The sequence below is a fragment of the Dermacentor albipictus genome, chromosome 1, assembly GCF_038994185.2.
Source record: "Dermacentor albipictus isolate Rhodes 1998 colony chromosome 1, USDA_Dalb.pri_finalv2, whole genome shotgun sequence".
In the NCBI taxonomy this organism is placed as follows: Eukaryota; Metazoa; Arthropoda; class Arachnida; order Ixodida; family Ixodidae; genus Dermacentor; species Dermacentor albipictus.
In genome coordinates this window covers 110,029,850-110,056,707 of record NC_091821.1, presented here as the reverse complement: position 1 = coordinate 110,056,707, position 26,858 = coordinate 110,029,850, and the positions used below count along the sequence as shown (strand labels likewise).

General features: G+C 46.4%; 1 long non-coding RNA gene across 1 annotated transcript; it reads right to left on the bottom strand.

Annotated features, from left to right (window-relative positions):
- Nucleotides 1–1,460: 1,460 nt before the first annotated feature.
- LOC135907738 (uncharacterized) lies at nucleotides 1,461–23,422 on the bottom strand. The gene is made up of 3 exons (XR_010566101.1): nucleotides 23,235–23,422; nucleotides 18,453–18,646; nucleotides 1,461–1,711 (listed from the first exon to the last, which is right to left on the bottom strand). It is a non-coding gene; the product is annotated as an uncharacterized lncRNA (long non-coding RNA).
- Between the last annotated feature and the right edge of the window lie 3,436 nt (nucleotides 23,423–26,858).

Here is a 26,858-nt window from a genome sequence, read left to right as displayed (position 1 = left end):
GCTGGATGTTGCGACATGCAGTACCGGCGACCTTGAACGCGCGACCGCTGATAATTAACGCTTTGAAAATAGCACTTTTTAACCTATAGGTGTACTCTCAACGGTTTGTTCTAATATCTCCAGCATAAATGCGCAAAGCTTCAAGATAAAACGTTTAGCTGTTTACTTACAGCAAGTCAGTAACAATCATGCAATTTAATGCACTATTTGAAGGAGCGTTTTCAGGCTTCAATGGTGATTTGGAAATTATCTACGGTGCACTTTCAGTGCACCTACAACTTTGAGGTTTATCGGGAAAGTTCCCCGAATACACATTTTATTCCCACCAAGCTTCACCTCTACACGCCCGACAGTTTTGAAATGACGCGCTGTTGGAGCTACAAAGCGGAATTAGCAAAACTGGTTACTTCCCCACACTAAGCTTAGTTAGCACATCATATTATAAGATGGCCCCAAAGTCATGTTTGACATCCCCTCCAATTTTCATTGTGCTAGCTCTGATATGTTATGTCTGATAAGACCTGTTGAATGCAAGGTCCAGGTTTAGTGAACAATCCACACGCGTTAACCATGCGAGCATAGGCTAAAAACCGCGAGGCACCGAGAAACTATAGTCACTCGGCAGAAGGCGTTTTCGCGAGATGCGTATACGATTCGCTTAAACATCACAACCGACATGGCGCATGTTGTTGACTCCTTGTTCACTATTATTATTATTATTATTATTATTATTATTATTATTATTATTATTATTATTATTATTATTATTATTATTATTATTATTATTATTATTATTATTATTATTTCCAGTAGTAGTAGTAGCATCGAAGTGCCTTCCCTGCGTGATGAGCTCGCCACGTATAGCGCAAGCCGTTTTCGTCTATATTTCCCCTGGCTGTGCTGCCGGTCCACCCGTCCAAGGCAACTTACGCTGCGACCGCCCGGACTATACTTCGCCGGTTAAAGGTGCCTTACGACCGAAGGCCATTTTTGAAGCCAGGCTCTTTCCTGTAGCTGATACGATCGTCTGCTGGTGGTGGTGAAAAACATTTATTGATGAGAAGGCCAAAAGTAAAAAAAAATTAAAAAATTAAAAAGCAGCGTTGTGGGCGGCCTTCAGGCTGCCGGTTGTGGCGTCCAGGCCATGCTCAACTGACTGCGCACCTCTCAAGCGGCGGAGCACGGCCCATTGCCTTCCAACGCCCCAAGACGAGGCATGATTAGTATGCCTCGTTCCACGTGCGCGCCGATGAACGAACATTTCTGCGCCTGCAGGACCGAGCAACCTCTTTGCCCTTCAGAACCTCAGCGTGTGGCCTAGGAAACTTTGAATGACCTGAAAATGAAAGAGCCATTTGAATTACCTCTCCGCGACAGTCTGCTTCACGCAAGGGATTTGGAATGCCTGATCATGAATATAAATCGTAATTCTTACTATCAAAATGTTCGCGGTCTGAGGACAAAAGCTAATGAATTTCGTTGCAATTTATTTTCATCAGCTTCTATATTAGTTTTGACAGAGACGTGTATTTCTTCCGATATATCCTCATCGGATTATTTTCTCCCTAACTATAACGCCTACAGCAGCTACCGTGACAGCAAGGGTGGTAAGAGCATCGGAGGAGGAGTCCCGATCGCTGTTCGTAGTACGCTTGCGTGCTACGGCGCGCCGACTTGGAATCCATGCCCGATCTGTATGGGAAGGTCTGTCCTGCGGCGGGAGAGAACACATACTATTAGGGAAATTTTGCATATCACCCTCTACGAATCCATCTTCATTCCACTAGCATCTACAATCAATTGAGAACATCATCACTTCCCACCCTCAGCATAACTTTGTAGTACTGGGAGCTATTAATGTATTCCTGGAGTACAATGGGACAACCTGTCGATATCTCAACTTAACAACTATATTACACACAAAGGATCCACTCACCTTCATTTTAGTTCTTTCAACAACCTTTTAGCGTTTGAGCACGTGCCGAACTCGCATGGCAACATATTGCAGTTATTATTTGTCGGACATGAAAAGCGTATACGTGTCTCCCATAATGGCAGAAAAGCCCACAAAAGAGTGAAGAGCAGATCTGAAAAGTGGAAAGCTGAATTCAAGGAGTACCGATACCTCAGTAAGAAACTATAAGGGCCGTGATCACACTACTGCATTAGCTCTGTCGATAATGATTTTAAAAAAAGACCTAGAAATATCTGGAAATATGTGCAACTGAGGTCGACGCCAAAGAAGACACATACTGTCTCTCTGTTGACAAGCAGTCCTGAAACTATCGACGATGTCTCAAATGCGTTTGCACACTTTCAGTCACTTCGTCTGACCTGCCGCTGCAGTGGTGATGCGCCAAGCACTGCCTCCATTAGTGAAGAACTTATCGCCAGAAGCATTCGCAGCGCAAGACCATCGCTGTCATGTGGCCCTGATGGCATTCCTATGGCTTTATTTAAATAATTCAGTTATGTACTTATAGTCCAATGCTAACTTGCATGTACACCTGCCTCAGAACACGAACATGTCCTATACCATGTAAAATCTCTCATGTTACCCCCGTCCACAAATCTGGCTCGTCTGCTACCGGCCTACTATATACGAGGTGATCACTTTTAAGTTTTCCGGAATTTTTCAATATCGCCTGTGGCAGACGGCATATTTCTTCTCCTTGAGCTGAATTATTCGAAGAGGTGGACATTACTAGCACGAGAAATCGAAACAACTACCGTATTTAGCTAATTAGCAAACATTCACTAATTGTCTTCTTTAATAATTCCTTTACGGCACATATTCCAATTTGCGAATTGTAGCTGGTGAGCTCCCAAGACGTATACACTTGAAATGAATCTCCAGGATGACATTAGTTTCGAGATATTATTTCCCAAAGTGTCAGACGAAATACATGGGCGTTCCGGATACTTACGTGCCTCAATGCAATGAAGAGCGTTTTGATAAAAAGTAAGTGGAATAACAGTGAATTTTTACGGTGAGCTTGATGGCGCATGTCTCCAATTTGGTGCCGTTCTGGGAATTCATTCAATGTGGATACATCTTACAAACTTTCCGGATACAATTCCTAAATTGCAATATGTGCCCTAAAGTAATTAATTAAGAAGTTAATTAGTTATTCTTTGTTTTTCATAAGTTGAATATGAGTTCCGATATCTTTGTGCAAGTATAATATCCGTCTCTCTGAATAACCCAGCTCAAGGACTAGAATTATATTATCCGCAACAGGCGATTTCTAAAATTCTGGAAAATTTAAAAATTATGTCTGCGCTGCATTTAAGTGTATGTACTGCATCCCCTGCTTTCCGTTAGTGCTAAAACCATGTTCATAGTTGAACAGCATGGCTTTGTACCAGGGTGCCCCACAACAACAAACATGGTTACATTTATGACTTATGCTTTCAGTGTGGCACATATATCGAGCATCGCACGCGTAATGCGAAGATGTGGGGTCGTTACCTACCTGCGGCAAGTTGTTTTTTCATCCACTTTCATTGCCATTAATTTATCATTTCTTTATTTCAATTAGTAAGTACAGGTAATTTCCCCTATGTTGTCATTGCGTCTTTGTTTCTTGGCTTCTCGTAATACGATTAATAAAGATCAGGCCCCTCGGTTAACCCCCTTTCTTCTAGTTCAGTGTGGTACATGTTAAGGTCCAATTAAAGTAAGGTGCAATTAATTTGACGTGAGTAAAGCGTCTGATGTAATTTGCCATGAGCTCCTCATTACAAAGCTCACGCAAATGGACATACTTTCTTCCATCACTGCTCCGGTTTCAAATTATCTAAGCAATAGATCGCGTTCCGTCGGCATTAATGGACAGCTGTTAGCTACGAGGTCACCATCGGAGCTCCTCTAAGATCCGTTCTTGGCACTCTTGTTACGTTTTGTAAATGATATTTCGTCAGCAATTCAACACTCTTCATTCCTCTTATATATGCTGACTACTTTAAGCTATTCAAGACTGTCGACAGTGTTCACTGCTGCGTTTACATGTGGGGTTTGGAGTGATCTCAGTGGTTGCGGGACGTCATTGCGTTTCCGAGAACTTCACGTCCCTCTCCTCCCTACCTGGGCGGGATGGCAGCGGGTCATAAAACATTGACACTCGGCTGTCGTCCCGCCCACGGGGAGCTCAACGGGCTGCCCCCATTGGCTGAATTCTTGGCGGGATTCGGGCCCTTGCTAGCGCGCGCGCAACACGTGTGCACGTGTTCCTCTCTGCCGGCGGCGGCCCCCCTTGTCGGCCGACTTTTCGTCGGGGCCCCGCTCGACGCGCGCGCACACCTGCGCGCTGCACTGAAGCTCGTGGTGATCAGAGCGCGGCGTGGGAGACCGCAACCTCCAAAAAGGCACTTTATTTTCTTACTCTCAAACTGGTGCAGAGACCTATTAGCTGCACTCTTATATGCTTTAAGTTATAAATGCTCAAATGCTTTAAGCTATACGCGGCAAACACACCGTGTGCAACGTTCATACAACCTTCGTGATGTTCTATCGCCCAGGGTCGGTGAAGTGAAGGTTCTTGGTGTGTAATTCGAGAAAACGCTGTGCTTTTCTTCTCACGCTAAATATGTGACATAACGTGCCCTTGCACTCTTGGTATTGTTTGTCGGAATATCGCACAACTCCCATGCTGTCTTTCTGAAATTGTGTTCTACTGTATACTGAGGGTCTTGAGTATGCCTCTGTTTGGGGCGGAGCGTGCAGATGTAATTATCACCTCGTTAAACGCGTCCAAAATAAATATATATTTATTTTCAAGCACCAATTTCGCCGTTCTGGTAGTCCAGCCCTCTGATACACAGGGTGCCTCTGAGTCTCCGAAGACTTTGAGTAATATTTAAAGATAGGACGGTTGCTTCGGAGACATACAGTCAGTGGTGGCGACCATGGGGTGACGGGGGATACGTGGTAATGAATCGCTAATTAACAAAAAATATTAATTACATATGCGAGCTGCCTTCCCGCGCGCCTAGTGTTGTAGGTCACGTGGTTTGAGTTTTGGAGGCGTGTCACAGTTGAAACGATGAAGCGAGCCGCATCACGGAACGTTCACTTTGGGCGCTCGTCATCACGCCAGCGTTGTGAGAGCCAATGCTCGCGTTCATCGACTGAAATTACAAACATTACTTTGTGTAATCGTCTAGTATGCCTTACTGCTGCTCTCAATGCTTCGCCTTTCGAGCGAAACTCTGTCTTCATTATCAGTTGTTATTTTTATTTGTTGTTGTTTGTTCTCGTTGTTGTTGTTGCTGCTACTGTTGCGGCGTGCATGTGGCAGGACGTGTTACGAGCATCTGTACAGTGCACTGAGAACTTGTACAGGCAGCGATGGGAAAGCAGTCGCGTATAGGGCTCCTAGTCGAGGACTTTATACGTGGAGCCTGCTGACCGCTAATCTTTCTGAAGCTCGGCATGACCAGGTGTCCTTGTACTCGGTGTAAAGTGCCCAGCAAAAGGTGGGACAAGTCTTAGCTTGTTCTGGCTACAACGTTGGCGCAGCTGAGACAAACGACGGGCCCGAAAAAGGTATACGGCGGAATACGACCACTGCGTGCTCGGCATATAATGGATGAAAACTATCGGTTCTTGTGCTGTAAAGATAAAAAAAAAAGAAAACTTCTGTTAGCAAGAGCGCACACAAGCTACTAAACACGTACGATGAGGAAAACCTAGAGCAAGGCATCGCAAAATAACAAGCTACACACTCGTTCGTGCTGACGACCGAAATACGAAAAATCAGCGAGTATGTGAAAATACGTGAAAGTGTATAAAGCGGCGAAACTGCCCGCAGAAGCCGAGGGAAAGTCGGTTATCTTTCTGTCATTTGTGTACGCCAGTCTTGCTGCTTGAAAATGCGTACGAAGACTCCAAGAGGCGGGTCGTCGCCGCATTTGGTATGGATGGCACATTGAGGTACAAACATTTTCAATGGGAGGTGATCGGCTAAACTAGCGGGAAGAATGCCTGTCGCTCCAGGCAATGCGTCGGATGCCACGTCACACAGGAGTGAATTTATCCTCAAAAGTTATATCAACCGAGAATCAGACCATACAGCCTTGACGCACGCCTGCTCATTATTTTGGAGATGTTTATTTATTTAGCAAATACTGCCGGCCTGTATTACAAGCCTTAGGCAGGAGTGGGGTACAGAAGTAACAGGAACAAAGAAATCGTACATTGCAACAAAAGAAGCAAACAACGAGACTCGGCTGGAGTGCAAAACACAGTAGAATAAAAAAAAAAAACACTCGATTCAAAACGAATTACATGTGTGCCCTATTGTTCACTCGGGGCTTGTAAAAACAAGTTAACCGTTTCGGAACTGACCACGTTTCCAGGCAGATCGTTCCATTGAACAATGGTGCGGGGAAAAAATGAGTATTTAAAAACATTTGTTTTGCACAAAATTGCGCCGACTTTTTTGGAATGATAGGAACGCGTAGGGCGGTGGGAAAAGGGCTCAACTAGAATGCCTTCCTCTAGTTTTATTGTATTATGACAATATAAGTAAAATAATTTTAGTCGATCGCGATGACGTCGGATGTCCAACTGTTCGAGTCCTGCGGTGTGCAGCAGGGCCACCCGCCGTGGTTGCTCAGTGGCTATGGTGTTGGGCTGCTGAGCACGAGGTCGCGGGATCGAATCCCGGCCACGGCGGCCGCATTTCGATGGGGGCGAAATGCGAAAACACCCGTGTGCTTAGATTTAGGTGCACGTTAAAGAACCCCAGGTGGTCAAAATTTCCGGAGTCCTCCACTACGGCGTGCCTCATAATCAGAAAAGTGGTTTTGGCACGTAAAACCCCAAATATTATTATTATTATATTGCAGCAGGGCTGTTGGGCTTATACTCCAGCTGTAACAATTAAATATGAACCTGACTGCCTTGCGTTGGACATTTTCTAGTTTCACTTTGTTACTTTCGGTCCAGGGATCCCATACTGCCGCAGCATATTCTAATAGCGGTCGTACATAGATTTTATAGGCTAAAAGCTTTATTTCCTGAGTAGATTGAGCTAGTGTTCTCCTCAAGTAATGCAGTTGTCTTAGGGCTTTTTTTTCGATATACGAGATATGTGCATTCCATCGAAGATCAGAGCTTATGTGAGTTCCTAAGTATTTGAAGGTATTTATAAAGGTATCTACAGAACAAAAGTGTTGTGCTGTATAGCAAGAGCAGCCAGTTAGCAGTGTGCTAGCACTTTTGGATTTCTGCTGTCGTGTAAGCAGGAAAGTATGAAATCTTTAACGTGGTATGCGCGATGAACACAGCTGGAGATGCATTCACACGATCCGTCGAGCATGACGTGCCGCCGCGCACGAGGACATCGTTGACGCGCTGCTATAGCGCTGGGATTCGTCACAGCTCAGCCACGTCACGCTACAGTCTGCGAATGGATCAGGGACACGGGGCGTCGTGTGAATCCAGCTGAAGACCTGCGTACTTCCTGCATGACGTGCAGCACGGCAACAAAGGCTTCAGCTGCCACTTCGCTATATGAGCGTAAATGTGCCCTGGCCTGTTGCCAGACGCCATTCGTTGTGATTGACAGGGGTGTTACGGCGCGCGGCGCACATAAATGCTATCATCAATCGAGGTTCCCATTTTGACTGAAAGATAATAACTGCCATGGCTCCGAGGTAAGGTGTCCAAGTAATGACTCCGCGTCACCAGAAGACTCACCTCCGTATTCTAGAACGTTCTTCCACTCAACACTCTTCGACTCAAGAAAGTAGTTTTGTTTTTGTTTTAATTATGGGGTTTTACGAACCAAAGCCACGGTCTCATTGTGAGGCACGCCGTAGTGGGGGACTCCGGATTAACTTTGACCACCTGGGGTTCCTTAACGTGCACCTAAGTACCACGGGCGTTTTTGCATTTCGCCCCCATCGAAATACGGCCGCCATGGCCGGGATTTGATCCCGCGACCTCGTGCTCAGCAGCGTAACACAAAAGCCACCAAGCAACCACGGCGGGTCCAAAGAAAGTATATGTAGCAGGGCCGTCGCTCGACAGAAGTGTTCACTGCGTTTCACGATCATCCACGGAAATATTCTTGAGAAGTGGAGCGTCTTCGTCCGTCGAGGGGCGGCGTTGTGTTCAACTTGGCAGAGTGGAGGAAGAGTTTCGAGTCGAGGATCGTTTGAGAATACAGAGGTCTGAGCTAAAGGATACCTAAGGCGCCGATGACAACGCTGCGACAGAACACGAGAAACTTACCGCACCCGTTGAATTTCGTTGAACTCATTACTGTTTCAGTGCGTCTACCGAGCACCTGAGTGACTTACTCACCTTATAGGTGGTAACTAACACAAGAGTTGTTTGTTTTTTAGACCACAGAGAAGTTTTAAATATCACCTGTGGCCGATAGCGTGATTGTAGTCCTCCAGCTGTATTACTCGAAGCGACAGACATTACTCGCACGAGAAATGGAACTGCATAATCGACTAATTAGCAGAAAAGCTATAATTAACTTTTAATTGAATACTTTACAACACATATTGCAATCTACAAATTTTAGTCGGTGAATTTGCAAGGCGTATCCACTTGGCATCAATTTCCAGAATGACGCCAGTTTGGAGATATGCGCCACCAAACTTGACGTAAAAATGCATTGTTCCACTTACTTCTTTAAGAAAACGCTCTTATACATACATATATATATATATATATATAGTGCAATTGACAGTGGCGAGGTTTAAGTTACGGATCCGGGACCTCAAAAAGGTGCGACGTAATGCTAACGCATTTCTCTCGTATTTACCGCTAAATCGCCGCTGTTTTTTTTTTTTCATTAGTCGATTATGCATTTAGGTTTCTTGTTCAAGTAATGTCTGCCTCTTTGAGCGATCCAGCTCGTTGCCTACTGTATGCTATCTGCCACAGGCGTTATGTTCTTTTTTTTTAATTTTGTAGGGTCTACAAAACAGAAACTCCCTTATATTATCTTGTGTACTCCGGCTGGCGTTTATGGTAATTATTATCTGATCACCATCCTATTTCTGTCGCTACTTAATGCCGATGCCCACCCAACATACAACTACAAGAACAACTAACATAGATCACAACGTTTTACGTAACCACATTTTGATTACTTAAGACACATTTTGCATATATTGAATATACAAACCGGTAACACGACCACAAAGAAGTCGACAAAAAAGCCTGCAATTTAATCGAAATAATGTCTACACTCGCAACGTAGTCGAATAAAAAAATGTACACTTCCGAATGAAGCAATCTTATGTCTCTGAATAAGTACTATACTGAAATATTTACTTTTATTATTTAAACAAAACGATTACATGAATCGGAAATTGAAAAAAAGAAGAACACACGCATAAAAACAAATAATGTCTGGGCCAATTTAAGAGGTTGCGGAATAAATGTGTGTCTATTATTGTACTACAGGACGAGTATAATTATCCAGCCTTAATGCATATGCTAACCTGATCAGTAACGAGAGAGAAAGAGAAAAAAGTAAAGAAAAAAATATTTAAGAAACCGGTTATTCGTGCCGGAAGAAGTGCGTTCCAGCTCAACTCGAGTTTTCCCTGATGTCATTGATGAACGTACAGTAATGTTATTTAAATGCGTATTTGACAAGCATAGGACCCGCCAGTGTGTTTCGATTTACGCCCAAACCCTGCAGTGTTCGACCGCTGCGCCACCCGCACGCACCACGTCCCTAGGTACTTCTTTGCCGAAGCGCCACGGCACACGCCCTAGATCCTTCTTTTTTTAATACGTATTTTGTTTTACATCCTTAGGGGCTAGGGAGGTGTGTCTGGGCGCGCAATCTGCTCGGCCCAGCCCGCATTCGCAGAGTTTAGGCGGTGCAGGTAAGTTTTAATTTTAAACGCGTAAGCATGTCTATGCTTACCCAACGAGAAAACCGACCCACCGTCTGTCGCGTAAGACCACCGCTTTCGAGATAGCGCCCGCAGCAGCGATCGAATTTACGTTTGCGCTGCCTCTCGCTTTAACGCCAACGTAGCGGCGAGAACACGGCGGCGACGGAGCTCTCAGCAAACGCTTCACTCTCCGCCACTTTCGAAGATCAAGATACGGGCGCGCGCGCCTCTCTTCAAAATGGCGGATTCGGAAAATCGCAGCGGCGCGCACTGGGGCGCCCTGGGGCGACGATGATTGTATGAAACGGCGCATTGGGACGCCCCGGTGCGCACTGGTGCGCTTTGGTGAATTCGCAAGCGGCGAGAACACAGCGCGCGAAACTATGAGCAGTCGGCACTCTTTGTCGGCATCGCAGATCGCTTTCAAGGTGCGGCCCGCGTGGCGAGTCCATACTATAAGTCGCTGCCCGAGTACGTTGACGGTTCATAATGGTTTGACACGCATGGATAAACCGCTAAAAAGCGATAACGGCTCATATAATGAACGGAACGTCATCAGCGCACCTGGCGCCTCCACCTGTACTTTGCTTGCGCCATCAATGCTTCTTGCGCCGCCGTCGGCACCAGTTCGTGTCGCCACAGCGCTGTCGTTTGTACTCCATGGCCTAATCAAGTTTCATAACATTGGTAATGACACCGGGCGGTGTGGGGATGAGCAGGTGGCACAATGCTTGCGCATAGCCCCCGTATTCAGAAATGCAACTTAAGTCGAAGCCCATGCTCGACTTGATTTAAATGACGCCTGGCGTTAACGTGCCGGAAGACGAACACTGCGTTCCCTTCGGCGCGTTCACGATAGGCGTCAGTTAGATCAAGTCAAGCATGGGCTTCAACTTAAGTTGTATTTCCGAATACGGGGGCTACAAAGTCAGTCCGTCCTAGTTCAACCAAAATAAAAACCCTCAGCAATCAGGTCAGATACATTCGTCACTCAGAAGCAAGAACAGCTTGTCATTTTGGTGCTGCTGTAATGGCACATACTCATGCAATGTTCAAAGGATTCAAAGTGAACAAGAATGCCGGCTGCAGATGCATATCCCTGCCAAGTCCTAATATAGTGCAAGATGCACAGTTGCAATCTTCACAACTATAATAAAATTTTCAAGGATTCTGCTAGCTTTGCAGATTAATAACGAATCTGCATCCTAGAATAACTGCAATTTAACAACTAAATCTTCCACCTATAAGAGATGCTAGTTCCCTGGAGTAAGAAGAAGAAGTCCCTCCAAGCGGACGCTGCAGTGCTTCTTCGGTGCGATATTATTTTCTGTTTTCTTCGAAGAATCAGTGCTGTGTTGAGATTTCACTCTTGTCCAGAGAGAACAGACATCCCGTGGGATTCCTATGTGCTAAAGATCACGTACAATATCGCTTGGTTTAGCTGCGCTTCGCAGCGCATCTACGCCTACCGCGGTGGTAGGCAGCAAAGAATACCGGCACGAGCCATACGTCCGACAGCGCGTTCCTAGGCGCATGAGTGCCGCAGAATCGGCGCCGCACTCGGAAGTGCCGAAACACGCGCCTAATGTCATCAAGCCGGCGACGCTAGTTTTCAACGCTGCCCTACCTTCCAGCGCACCTTCAGTGAATATGGCTGAGACAAGCGAAAGTGAAGCAGCCAAGAAACCACGGGTTGACAACGACAGGACATCTACCTACCAGCTAAGTGAAGATGAAGACATAAACTGTGATGAAACGCCGTTCTCCTTGGTAACATATAAAAAGAAGCGGCCTGAGGGGATTCCAGTTGTTTTTAGACCTTCACAGGAAGGACGCAACTTCTGGCAAATTAATCCAAACCGCGCTGCGTTGGAAATTGTCTCCGCGGCAGAGGAAAAGGTACAGTCATTCCGCGTGAATAGAGATAGAAGTTTCTCTGTCAACGTTACTTCAGTCTCATCTGCAAGACATCTACTGTCGATGAGCGAAGTAGCTGGTTTGGGAGTCAAGCCATTCATTCTGCCATCTTATACGAAGAATGTTATACCAAGATACGCCATGTGCCAGTTGAGTATACGGAAGAACAACTGGTTGACTTCCTGAAGGATTTTGTAGTGACATCTGCCCGTCGTCAGGCGCGCTACAATCGCCAATTGAGAAGACGGAGCAGTAGAATCACGCCTTCTGAGAACCATCATTCTCCATTTCAGAGAAGACAAACCATTGCCGCAACGAGTGCATTTAAGTTTCACGAGTCATCCCGTAGAAGAATATCATGGCCCTGCTCTAAGATGCTACAACTGCCAGAGATTTGGACATTTATCGAAGAACTGCCGCAGTCAACGTCGCTGCAAGATATGCTCAGAAGACCACAACCATTCAGAGTGCAAGTCTGTGTGTCAGCCAAAGTGTGCCAACTGTGGCGGAACCCATACAGCTTCCTACTCCGGGTGCCCTCAAAGCAGAGCTGCCGCAAGGTTTCGCAGACATGAGTTGAAATACGGAAGGCTACCTCCTCGTAACGCGCCCCGGCCCACCCAACCTTGATGCTGTAAGATGCGCACCTCCAACTCCTAACAAAGAAAAAGAGCAAGGGGTCAATATAAACTATGCTGCAGCTCTAAAGCACTCTGGTGGACAACGTTCTCACAGTGAGCGACATGATCCACCTTCAGAGAATACTACTCATCTTGCCCAAGCTTCGAGTGAAATTCGCCGACCTTCTCAGCAACGCCCTCAGCCATTGACACAGCAACCTCATCTAACATCTGAGCGACTACCTCAGCATTCGCCTCAACCACACCAGTCATCCCAGCGACCATCTCAGTCAATTCTTCAGCCACCTGCTTCGAGCACACATGGAGCTTCAGCGTCGTTTGGTGATTACGCGTCTTTACCCGTGGCACAGATGATCCTGCCCATGCTATTCACAGCTCTGCGTGCAATTATCAGTGCCATTCCACAAGCAAACAACCTACCAGATGTAAAAGCACTGCTTTCTATGGAATCATTGGTGCTTCCACAACCACCAACAGCTCCACGGCAGGCTTACTATGAATAATCGTTACAACAATGTTTTCGTATTTCAGTGGAATGCTAATAGCCTTCGAAGTAAGTCAGCTGATTTACGCAAACTACTGAGCTCAACATAACTCTCCTGTTTTATGTATACAGGAGGCAGGCGTACGAGATGACTTTCGTCTTTCAAACTATGTTATATATAAATCATCGCGCATTGCTGGAAGTAGCAGAGCGATGTTATGCTTGAGAAAAGACCTGCCGTCCTATTTAATACAGTCGAGCGATTTAAGTATACCAGTGTTCGCAGCATGCAAGGTATCTTTTAGAAATACAAGCGTCACAGTGATCAGTCTTTATCTACAATGTTCTAGCAAAATATCAGTAGACAGCTTGGTGAATGTGTTTGGTATCGCAAACTCACATGTGCTGGTTTGTGGGGACTTCAACGCACATAGCGTCATCTGGAGCAGTGAATATAACGATTCCCACGGAAGCATTATAGAGTCTGCAGTAGAAAAAAGTAATTTATCGTGTTAAATGACAGCTCTCCAACGTTCTTGCGGGGGTTTCGTTACTCAAGCTGTATAGATGTTACGTTCTGCTCACAAGACCTTCTTGATGGCGTTGAATGGTCAACGGACATAGAAATACATGGTAGTGATCATTTTCCGATCCTGGTAAAACATCACCTCGTACGGAGTGAGGGGACGCGGCGCTACTCAAGATATACTAATTGGCAAAGTTTTCGTCACCGTTTAAGTAACTCATTGAACGAAAATCCGAACTTTCAAAGTTTTGCAAATATATTGTGTGAGTCTTACAAGATCCGCACAAACCAAGCCATTGTTCCAAATGAATACGCTGCAGTCGACGGGGAATATGAATGTCTAAGAGCAATTAGAAGACGCGCTGAACGGGCTTACCGCCGCAGTGGAAAGCTGGATGACTACAAGATGGCACAGAAAGTTCAGTCAACTTCGCGCAGACGCTTACAAAAATTAGGTACGAGATAATGGCGAGGAACACTGCGAGTCGTTGTCTCCTTTCACTCCAGTTCCCAGAATATGGTCAGTTGTCCGATCTTTTAGTGGTCCAGTTACCCAGGGCAATCCTTTCCGATCACTTGCCGTAGCTCGACGCACTCCGGAAACATCTGCTGCTGACGAATTCTGTCGACTTATATCCAGACCAGGAATTCCATTCACTCGCCTACAATTTACAAGTTCGGCAAAACTAGCAGAACAGAAGGTTCGTGCGTGCTTTATGTCACAACATCCTCAACTTGACTGTGAGTTTAGTTTAAATGGATTGAAATGTGCTCTTTCGTCATGCCGTACAAAGACAACCGCAGGCCCAGATAGTGTTACGTATGTGATGTTAAAGAGCCTAGGTCCAGTAGGAAGAATGGCTCTTTTGGAGATACTTAATGATATCTGGATAAGAGAGGCTCTTCCAGATTCATGGAAATTAGCTCGGGTAATTCCAGTACTAAAACCAGGAAAGAATCCCCTTTGTCTTGACTCCTACCGACCCGTCAGTCTCACAAGTTGTTTTTCCAAACATGGAGAAGATGATAGACCGTCGACTGCAGTGGTGGTGTGAACACACAAATGTGTTTTCCAACTACATGACCGATTTTCGACAAAATCGGAGTACAATGGATTCAGTATTAGACACTGACACATGCGTCGAACATGAACGAAGCTGCGGAAATGTGACCGTAGCAGTATTCTTAGACATTCAAAGAGCATTCGACACTGTAAGTCACATACACATCCTTGCTGGTATGTTAGAGCTTGGCCTACACGGTCGAACACTGCGATGGGTATCAAATTTCTTGAAATATAGAAAAATATTTACGGAAACAATCAAAGGAGAGAGTAATTATTACAACATCACCCAGGGCGTTCCGCAGGGCAGTATTCTAAGTCCGTTTTTATTCAACTGTGTCATGGCAGCCTTGCCACAAAAACTCCCGTCTGGTCTGCAGTATTCTCTGTACGCAGTTGACACCTGCATATGGGCCTCTGTATCTCATATGCAAGGCATTCAAACAACGCTGCAAGAGGGTCTTGATAGTATTGACACCTTGTTAAAAGAAAGAGGCGTGAGTCTTTCATACGCAAAGACAGCCGTACTTCCTTTCACTTGACGACAGCTGAATAATTTCCAACTTACGCTTAATGGGCAAACTTTGATGTTTGTGAACAAGCATAAATTTCTTGGAGTTATTCTTGACCGCCAGCTAACATGGGCTTCACATATCCGCGCAATTGAAAAGCAGACCAATGCAGTAATAAACGTACTTCGGCGACTCGCTGGCACAACGTGGGGAATCAGTCTCTTCACTACTAGAAGTTCATAACACACTCATAAAAGAAAAGATTGCTTACTCGGCACCTATTCTCCATGGTTTATCGCAAACTTCTGAGGAACGTTTTCTACGTTTACTGGTGAGAGGGCTGCGAATGTGTCTTGGGGTTCCGCAGGCTACCTCGAGTTCTTTAGTAATTTCTGAAGCTCGTCACTTACCATTTCTAGTCATAGGAACGGTTGAAACATGCCGACATATTTATCGTATCTTAACCCAACATGAGAAGCATCCATTAAACCTCGCGCTTACTGAAAGAAACAAAAGCAAAATTCACGATGTTGTTCGAGAACATAAAGCATTGTTACCAAGATTTGAATTATACAAAGTGAATGTTTGTTACCCTCCCTGGATGTTAACATGTCCTAAAATAGAATTATCTGTTGACGGGATTATATCTAAGAGAGACATGTTCATAGTAGCCGCACAACAACTGGCACTCTTCCAAATTTACTTCTTATATCCCCAGTACATCCATGTTTATTCAGATGGTTCGCGTCACAAAAATTCCTCGACTTCAGCATTCGTGATTCCACATTTAGCGCTGGAGCAAACATTCAAATTATCCTGAGAGACATCTTCCACCGTGACAAAACTGTTTGCAATCCTGTGCGCTTTGCATTTTACAACATCAGAAAAACATACGCAAAAATGGGTTATCTTTAGCGAATCACAAGCCGCTCTCACATTACTACAGAGCAATAAGAAAAATTCTTTGAACACTTTGCTATTGTATGAGACACTCGAAGAACTTACAAAAGCAAGCGCAATAAACCACGTAATTGCATTTCAGTGGATACCTGGGCACTGCAATATTCCTGGTAATACTGCAGCGGACGCAGCTGCGAATCGGGCGCACAATAACGCAGAGACAACCAATCTTCCCCAATTGCGTAGTGAAGTCCGTCTGCTCCTGAGACAGATTTCTTGTCGCCTCAGCAAAACTACCTGGTTTGATCAGCAAACTAAAAATCGGGGTTATACTCTATAGACCCATGTATAAACTTATCAATGCCGGAGAATCCAAGAGACAACAGAAAATTTGAAACATTGGTACGCCGCCTGCGTCTTGGTACTGCATTTACGAAACACTTCTTGTACAGGATAAAACGTGTCTCTAGTCCACAGTGTTCTTGTGGCCACGCAGACGAAGATGTGCATCATCTTCTTCTCGAGTGCACGAAATACGATCCACAATGAAGGGTACTGCAAGCAAATTTGTTGATATTACACAGAAGACCATTCACTCTAAAGAAGATACTTGGCTCATGGCCAACTGCGGGCCTTCAAAAAAGATCACTTCTTGCTCTGAAAAAGTTTTTAGAGGACACCAACATTTTGGGAAAATATTAAGTATCGGATGATCCGAATGCGCTAAATGAGTAACATAAACGTTGCTCGTGATTCATAATTGGTTTATGTTGTGATTGCAATTTTTACGCAATGTGTATAATTATGTTCTGTACTTGCAGTGTATTACATGTGTTGTGTGTTTTGGCTGTTCAAAATATCTGACTTTATTCATGAGTACGTGGACTGAACTAATGCACAGAACTTTGCGAGTCATGTACTGTTGGACTGTATATTTTTTATTCGTCCAGTGTTCTACTGAGTGCCATATTTTGTGTCGCTATTCTCCCTTTTTACGCAAATTTGTTTCCTTTGCCAAGTGACAAGGAGTAGCCGGCGCCACCATAAAGGCGCCAACCTCTCCTAATATTCATTTCAATAAAAAAAAAGGCAACTCCCAGAGTAGTTTCTGCTTTGCATATTTTTTTGTTCCTAGATGTCGCGCGATAGTTTGTTTAACATGCGTCGCGTTTGGCGCCTGCGCCTTGCTACGGTTTTCGGCTGGATGAGAGATGGTGATGTAAAGAAGCACACTTGATTGCAGCAATGATATGGCTCATGGTGCGAGAGACCCTCCATGCCCCACGATTTATCCCAGCTTTTGTAGATCGAAGCGCCTAGCACGCCACGACCAACTTCTTATCACGTCCCTTTATCTCGTTATCCAGACAGAAAAATTTCGTCCAGTGTTACTCTACCTTCCGCACGCGACTTTTATATGGAAATAGCCTGGCGCGTATTGAAAAAAAAATTATTTTCTCTTAGCGACAGCTGGCTGAGCAGATTGTGCGCCCGGGCATAACATCTCCCTAGTCCCACCAAGTACCTATAGGGACCTATGGAAAACACGGGGAATGCGGGAGATGGGAATTCAAGACGAAAAGCAAAACGAGAACAAGGTGAAAGCAGGAGCCAACGTTTCGACAAGTGGACTTGTCTTCTTCAAGGCCTTGCGAAACGTTGGCTCCTGCTGTCACCTTGTTCTCGTTTTGCTCATCGTATAGGGACAGTAAAGTTTCGTTCGTTCTCCGTCCTCGCTTCACCGTTGGAACTTGAAGCTTCTCGGACGATGATCGGCAGTTGTTGATCAAACGCAGGCAAGAAACGATGAGGTCAGATGTACAAGAACTATTTATACGTAAACTTTTCTATCTACATAGCAGGTAAAACAAATACATTACAAATTTGAACAATTGAGAAACAAAGTCTCACTCTTCGACTGTCTCAATGACTGTTAGAGCCCGGACTCGTTTTAACGTACATAGTACGGAGGCTCACTTATCTATGATCAGGCATGATCAAATGTACCCGGGTATGTGCCGGTACTTGAAAAGATGCAAACAACTTTTCGACCTCATCAAACCATATCGGAACGTCAGCGTCACACGGCAACCGGTATGCCTTAAGCACTTTAGCACATTGTGCTATTCCATCCGTGATGGCACCGCGCCGATCGCTTCCTTCCGACACCGAAGGCGGCCTGCTCGACTGCTCGAGCTCCACTCTCCGCAGAGCAATGCGCTCGCACTCTAGCTGTAGGCGCACCTTTTCCAGCTCCATCTCCAGGCGTCTCACCGCCATGGCCTCTGGATCTGTCGTGCTCAGAGCCTGAGCAGCGCCTTGCGTCTCGATATCCATTTCAGTATCCGACGTCTCAGACTCGGTCTCTCCGATGCGTTGTAGTTCCTGCCGTCTCTGACCCTCTCTTTGTTCAGATGCCGTATCAATGTTTACGTTAGCCTCACTCGCATTTGCTGTTCTGCGCGTGAACACCATTAACCTCACTGAACAACAGCCATGCAAACCTAGACAAAACGCAAGGAATCCCGCTCACCCGTTGCTGCTGGGGGCGCCGCCTGACGTCCTTGTCCAGATGAATTGCAACCCTTGCGGAATTCGCTGGTGGCCCTCTGATTTCTTGCGCCTGGCTCGCTGCTCGTTGCTCGTTGTGGGGCTTGCCGATCCTGTCGGCTGCGCCAGTAATGTTTCGTTCGTTCTCCGTCCTCGCTTCACCGTTGGAACTTGAAGCTTCTCGGACGATGATCGGCAGTTGTTGATCAAACGCAGGCAGGAAACGATGAGGTCAGATGTACAAGAACTATTTATACGTAAACTTTTCTATCTACATAGCAGGTAAAACAAATACATTACAAATTTGAACAATTGAGAAACAAAGTCTCACTCTTCGACTGTCTCAATGACTGTTAGAGCCCAGACTCGTTTTAACGTACATAGTACGGAGGCTCACTTATCTATCAGCAATCCTGATTTCAGCCAAGTCTGAGGGACAGCATGTCGTCCCGATTTTTATAGCCCAAATATACAAAGAAAAAAAGGCGGTAGGGCCGTTGGCCCGTCCCACAGGTTCAGTTGCCAATCAGAGTCAACCGTTTGTTAAGCCACAACCCACAGGGATGGGCTTACTCTTAAAAATAAACATATTGGAAAACAATTCTCTTTTCCTTCTTCGCCAAAAACTCCGTTGCCCTCTCATTTCTCCGTAGTTAGTGACGGGCTCAGCAAAACACGCCAGGCCCGAACAAGTTATCGCTAGACCGTTTCAAATCCCAACGGCGTCTAGGCCGCAAATGTCTCGGAAGAAGGGGCATCGACACCACGTAGTGCCGCTGTACTCAAAGTTTGGCCATGTGGGAGACGGATGGCCCTCCTTTTCCTTCAAAATTATTGTCTACAAGACAGTTCTCCGAGTGCGTGTTTCCAAGACGCCGTCGTCCGAATGCACTCTTTAAGTGTGCACCCCATTCCTACAGCGTGCACTGTAAGCTGGCCTTCGACACCACACAGGCAGTCGCACCCAACAACAAGGCTGGCGATTGCGTTCCGGACGCGTAGAAGATTAGGTCCATGCTCACTGCATGCGGCACGGGGTCAGAGTTGCTAAGCCCTTCTTAACCTCGGCGGCGCCTCCAATTAGTCAGGCACTCGGGCGCCAGACCCGCAATACCTTGTACAGCGGTCCCTTTCAAGGCTGGTCCGTGTGACCGTCGGCGGACTGCCAACACCGTGCGCACAATACCGACTTCCCGGAATCGGCACTCGCCCGCCTGGCGCCTGCCACGACGCGTCACCCAACCCCGCGCGTTGCCTGTGACCCCACATAACACAGCAACTGTCGCCCCTCTGACATGGGGGGAAGTGAACCCCCTCTCTATACACAAAGAACGAGGCCGATTCGTGACACTTAAGAACACGAACAATCAGAGCGACCTCACACGTCCCTCCTAAAGAGTATACTGGGCTCACAATGTTCCCAGCTATACTACAAGAGCCAAAGGGCGTTGTATCGTAAGATTTAGGCTCTGAAGGTTCCGTCGTCAAAGAAAATTGACATACGCTGCCCAACACGGGTGCTGCGGAGTCCGTAAGGAACAGGAAAATGAACTGAAAGGACCACGAAAAAAAAAAACAATTTTCTCACAGCGATAAAAGAAAAGGGCGAAAGCTCAACACAGTCATGGCAGTGAGCATGCAAAAGAAATACTCTACATATGTAAGTACAGGAACACTTTCCAACGCACTGCACTGCACAACAGCAGAAAAGTGACATATGCAGGTTATATACATAGTATGTACACAGTCTTATAACCCTCACGCACATGGACGGCCACAACCACAGAACGTTCCATCAAGGCTGAACTGTCCCACGGACACGTCCTTCGGGTGAACGGGAACATTCACGCCTGTCCTAGCTGGCATGGCTGTTTCTGTCTATCCTTTCTTTTCTGCTCTTTTATCGGTTGGCTCCCATGAACGATTCGAAAGCCTTGACAATGCATCAACACTGGCGTTACTTGTTCCTTTCCGGTGACGCACCGTTACATTGTAGCGCTGTAGTGAAAGCGCCCATCTTGCTAACTTGGCCCCCTGTGGGGTGCTGGTTGTCAAAATATGACAATGGGTTATGGTCAGAGACAACATTCACCACTGCTCCGAAAAGCCAGTAGTCAAATTTCTTGAGTGCCCAAATAATAGCAAAGGCTTCCCTCTCTATAGTCGACCAGCGCGCCTGTGTCGGGTTAAAGCGATGGCTAGTAAGAGCGATCGGCTTTTCTTTTCCGTCCGCTGACATTTGAGCTAAACAGGCACCGGCCGCCGTCGCCGACGCATCAGTGAATAGCCGGTACGGCTGATGAGGCTCAGGAGTGTTCATGGCGACAGCCAGACAGAGAGTTAACTTTTGACTTTCGAACGCGCACTGCGCATCTTCCGACCATGGCACTGAATTAGGAACCCCTCGCCTTGTCAAAGCTGTAAGTGGGCTCGCCACGTCGGCGTAGTTCTCTCTCAGAGTTGAGGGCACCGCAATATCACCCATCCAAGTTTGCTGCAATATTGATAGGGACCCATTTGGGTTTCCACCGTACCATAGCCTGAACGGCGCCACCCCGGTGGTATCATGCGGCACTTCGTGATACGCCCACAGAACAAATGGGATCAGCTTGTCCCACTTTCTTCGGTCCCGTTACATTACATGATACAACATATTTTTGAGGACTCTGTTCCATCTCTCAACCACTCCGTCGCCCTCAGGGTGTTCGGCAGTGGAGAAACTGGGTGAACAGCCCAGTTTTTCTAACATTATCTGTGTCAGTTGAGATTTAAAGTTAGTACCTTGGTCTGAACAGATCGTTCCCGGCACTCCAGTACGACTGAAAATTTCCAGTAAAGCCTCGCATGTGGCCCTCGCTGTCAGGGATCGGAGCGGCACTGCCTCATTGTGTCTTTCTTCTGGTAGGACCAGTTGTCTCACTTTGACTCCCGCTAGGAATCCCAATGGTACAAAGGTCCGCCTGACACGAACATGCCAGCTTTGCCGTTTCTCGCATCATTCCAGGCCTTTTTCAGGCTTTCATCGGCAAGCTGAGCAGCTCGAAATTCCTCCCGCTGACTGGGCACCCAGTGACATCTTGTATGAAACTATTCTCTTGCAATTTAGGGATTTCCTCTGTCGTTTCTTCGAAACTTAGACCGCAGTCCGTCTCAGTGTTATCGACCATTTCGACTGATCGGACCCCAACGGAACCGGCTACTCGGGGAATATTTTCTCGTCCAAACTCCTCTTTTTCCTGCGCCTGTAGTAGTTCCCAATCTTCCTTTGACAGCAGGCAGTCAACCCCGTTTGCAAGTTCGTCTGTAACCGCGCACACCAGTTCGATCCTCTGCGGTTGTATCACAGCCCCCGGGCAATGTATGCCTACGGGCAGCGTAGCTAGGTTAGCTCGAATGGTCTTTCCGAATGCCGACTCGAGTCTTACTGTTCCTGATGACTCCTGTAAAACGACGGGCAACATACTTTTACGGACGACCGTTATCTCACCACCTGTGTCCAACACAGCTTCCGTTTGCTATATCCCCGCACATGATAGGGATAAGATCCAGCTTCGACCTCCCTGAGCTAGCATTTTGAGCTACGACATGTACTCTAGCGCTTAGCACCCTTTCTTGCTCTGGTGGAGGTTCTTCACTTACAACAGCAACCTTCTGTACCCTTTGTTTTTGCACAGTCGGTGGCTTCCCCTGCGGTTCTTTATCTGAAGCTTTTGGGCAGTCTCTGGCTAGGTGACCCTGTATATGACACACGTGGCATCTTAAATTTGTCCTCTGCGGGCCAGCTAGTTTTGCGTGCTGCGGCAATGAGGCTGTTGCGGCTGGCTTAGTTGCTCGTCCTTTCCCTTTAGCTTGCTCGAAAGTCTCGAGCACTTTCGCCTCCTCCACTGGCTTAAACCAATCTTCGCCCTCCCGCAAAAGAACATATTCAAGGGCTTCTGAGCTTAGACTGACTTTCATACGGTCAGCAACCATAAGCTCCGTCATAGCTTCTTTGGTGTTTGCATTTCGAGATTGAAGGTAATAGGCCAAATAGGTTCTAGCGCGGGACGCGAACTGAGCCCAAGTTTCCTCCTTTCGTTTAGAAGCCTTTTCAAACCTCTCCAAGTATTTAGCTGGCGTGAGCTTAAGTTCATCTAATACCGCCTTCTTTACAGTATCATAATCTGTACATTCCTCGTCATTGAGGCCACGCAACAGATAACGGACCCGCTCGGCCAGCGCAGGCATGATCAAATGTACCCGGGTATGTGCCGGTACTTGAAAAGATGCAAACAACTTTTCGACCTCATCAAACCATATCGGAACGTCAGCGTCACACGGCAACCGGTATGCCTTAAGCACTTTAGCACACTGTGCTATTCCATCCGTGATGGCACCGCGCCGATCGCTTCCTTCCGACACCGAAGGCGGCCTGCTCGACTGCTCGAGCTCCACTCTCCGTAGAGCAATGCGCTCGCACTCTAGCTGTAGGCGCACCTTTTCCAGCTCCATCTCCAGGCGTCTCACCGCCATGGCCTCTGGATCTGTCGTGCTCAGAGCCTGAGCAGCGCCTTGCGTCTCGATATCCATTTCAGTATCCGATGTCTCAGACTCGGTCTCTCCGATGCGTTGTAGTTCCTGCCGTCTCTGACCCTCTCTTTGTTCAGATGCCGTATCAATGTTTACGTTAGCCTCACTCGCATTTGCTGTTCTGCGCGTGAACACCATTAACCTCACTGAACAACAGCCATGCAAACCTAGACAAAACGCAAGGAATCCCGCTCACCCGTTGCTGCTGGGGGCGCCGCCTGACGTCCTTGTCCAGATGAATTGCAACCCTTGCGGAATTCGCTGGTGGCCCTCTGATTTCTTGCGCCTGGCTCGCTGCTCGTTGCTCGTTGTGGGGCTTGCCGATCCTGTCGGCTGCGCCAGTAATGTTTCGTTCGTTCTCCGTCCTCGCTTCACCGTTGGAACTTGAAGCTTCTCGGACGATGATCGGCAGTTGTTGATCAAACGCAGGCAGGAAACGATGAGGTCAGATGTACAAGAAATATTTATACGTAAACTTTTCTATATACATGGCAGGTAAAACAAATACATTACAAATTTGAACAATTGAGAAACAAAGTCTCACTCTTCGACTGTCTCAATGACTGTTAGAGCCCAGACTCGTTTTAACGTACATAGTACGGAGGCTCACTTATCTATCAGCAATCCTGATTTCAGCCAAGTCTGAGGGACAGCATGTCGTCCCGATTTTTATAGCCCAAATATACAAAGAAAAAAAGGCGGTAGGGCCGTTGGCCTGTCCCACAGGTTCAGTTGCCAATCAGAGTCAACCGTTTGTTAAGCCACAACCCACAGGGATGGGCTTACTCTTAAAAATAAACATATTGGAAAACAAAGCTCTTTTCCTTCTTCACCAAAAACTCCGTTGCCCTCTCATTTCTCCGTAGTTAGTGACGGGCTCAGCAAAACACGCCAGGCCCGAACAAGTTATCGCTAGACCGTTTCAAATCCCAACGGCGTCTAGGCCGCAAATGTCTCGGAAGCAGGGGCATCGACACCACGTAGTGCCGCTGTACTCAAAGTTTGGCCATGTGGGAGACGGATCGCCCTCCTTTTCCTTCAAAATTATTGTCTACAAGACAGTTCTCCGAGTGCGTGTTTCCAAGACGCCGTCGTTCGAATGCAAGTGTGCACCGCATTCCTACAGCGTGCACTGTAAGCTGGCCTTCGACACCACACAGGCAGTCGCACCCAACAACAAGGCTGGCGATTGCGTTCCGGACGCGTAGAAGATTAGGTCCATGCTCACTGCATGCGGCACGGGGTCAGAGTTGCTAAGCCCTTCTTAACCTCAGCGGCGCCTCCAATTAGTCAGACACTCGGGCGCCAGACCCAGAATAGCTTGTACAGCGGTCCCTTTCAAGGCTGGTCCGTGTGACCGTCGGCGGACTGCCAACACCGTGCGCACAATACCGACTTCCCGGAATAGGCACTCGCCCGCCTGGCGCCTGCCGCGACGCGTCACCCAACTCCGCGCGTTGCCTGTGACCCCACATAACACAGCAACTGTCGCCCCGCTGACATGGGGGGAAGTGAACCCCCTCTCTATACACAAAGCACGAGGCCGATTCGTGACACTTAAGAACACGAACAATCAGAGCGACCTTACAGGGACCTAGGACACTCGCCGTAGCGCTTCGGGGGAAAAAGTGCCTATAGAAATGCAGTACGCGCGTGCGGCGCGTGGTGGCGCAGCAGTCGAGCACTGTGCTTGGACGTAAATAGAAACTAGAGTGTACTAGACTCTAATAGAAGCTCGCGACCCGCCACCATGGCTCAGTGGTCCTGGCGTTGTGCTGCTGCTGCCGAACACGAGGTCGCAGGTTCGAGTAACGGCCGCGGCTGCCGCATTTCCGGTGTGGGTGGAATGCAAAAATAGTGTACCCGGTGGTCAGAGTAAATCCGAAGCCTTCTAATGCAGCGTTCCTCGAAGCCCCGGTGTTGCACTTCTGACTACAGAGTATTACTACACAGACCACTGTGCTAAATACACTACTGTGCTTGCCGGCGTGTTCGACGCGCCGTGCAATAGTGAAGAAATAGATTTTTCTTCCTCGCAATGTCTGTACAGGATAATTAATGAGTGCATATACTTTGGGCCTGTGATTCCAATATTTTAATGAAGAAATGGGCAAGCTTGACTATACACTAAATCGAAATTTAATTACTCTATTTGCGAGGACTCACTAGAAATGCACCAAGGTTCATACTACCATATTGACTTTCTTTTAGTCGAGTCTCCAGCAACTTTGAATAATATTATGTAAATTTGACAAATTTATTGACAGTGCATCATAAATCGGGACTGAATGGGCTGGAATAGTTAAAATCGTTTTAGCATATAAAGGTGCGGATCAGACCAGTTTCGATTAGCATTGCCCTAGAAAAAGTTTCAACACCAATGCAAGAATGTTTAGATAAGTTCAACATGCCCTCAACAGCGTGATTGAGTTCGTTGGGTTCCGTGCACATCTCTCAATAGCATCAGCAGCGTTATTTCTAATGCAAAGATAGACACAGGGTTGGGTCACAACCTACAGGGGACAGCGGCATTCCAATACCTGCAGAAGAAATTCGATGCTGTAGATCACGGTATACACTTAATATAGGGGCAACACTGTGATTTTTGTGCCGCAACAATTTATCGTACCTCCTATTTGTTTCCTAGACAAATAAACGGTCGTCGGCAGGAAGCAATAACAAACGGCATTACGCATTCTATTCAGTTCATATGCACAGGAGTACACCGAGGGCCTATTTATGATTCCAGGCTTTCTTCTCTATGTTTTCCTTATGATTATTTTTTTTTCAAATCAAATCAAGTTTATTTCAACATACAACTGATGCTGATTCCTTTTCCCTATAACTTTCTATGTGTTTCGGGACTCGTCTGAGGTCTTCGTGTATGTGAATTGGCCGCTCTGGTATTAATGGTTTCACGTTATTTGTGGACTCTCTTGAATGTTTCTTTTACTCATTTATGTATGTTTATTCTTTTCGTGCACTCTGTATTCGCCAACTTTTATTTCATGTTTCGTTTAGCTGTTTTATTTTCTTTCTTTAGAAAGCTTGGTGGCGCTTTTCGTTGTCTTTCTGTGGTTATATTTAATTCATATTTAGATTATTGCTACATAAGTAAACGTTAAGTAGGCTGATTTGTCCACTTGCTTTAGGATCTTGTTAATTAAGCGCATGAATATAAATTCTGCCTAATTAGAACTAGCCACTGGCTACGAGTCTGAACAGATTGCGCGTATGATTGCCTACATGAAATGCGAATGTAATTGAAAGCTGAAATTAAACATGACAGGAATGCAAAACTGTATTTCAGTCATTTCTTGGGAACCGGTGTAATTACTTGCCCATTTCCACCGCTGAGCTCAGTGCTTTCTGTCGCTTCACGGTTTGTACCGAGCGGAACGATGAAACATTTCTTGTACCAGTGCGTCTCGCCGTCGAGCCGAGACTTCCTGCTTTTGTCGCTAGTAGGAGCCCCTTCTTTGCGGTAAGAGGAAATACAACGAACGTCGGTTCTTCCCGCAGGCAGTCTCTCTCTCTCTCTCTCTCTCTCTCTCTCTATATATATATATATATATATATATATATATATATATATATATATATATATATATATATATATATATATATATATATATATATATATCATAGAATACAGAGTTTGCAGGGTCCAATAACAGGGAGCTAATATTTTTTCCGCAGCCTGCAAGAACTTCGCAGCACTTCATTCCAAATCGTATAGTAGTTTCATGAACGTGGGGTCAGCTTCCCGGTATTGAGTGCGCACCAGGCGATGGGCTGGATAGAACGCTTGTTTCTCTTC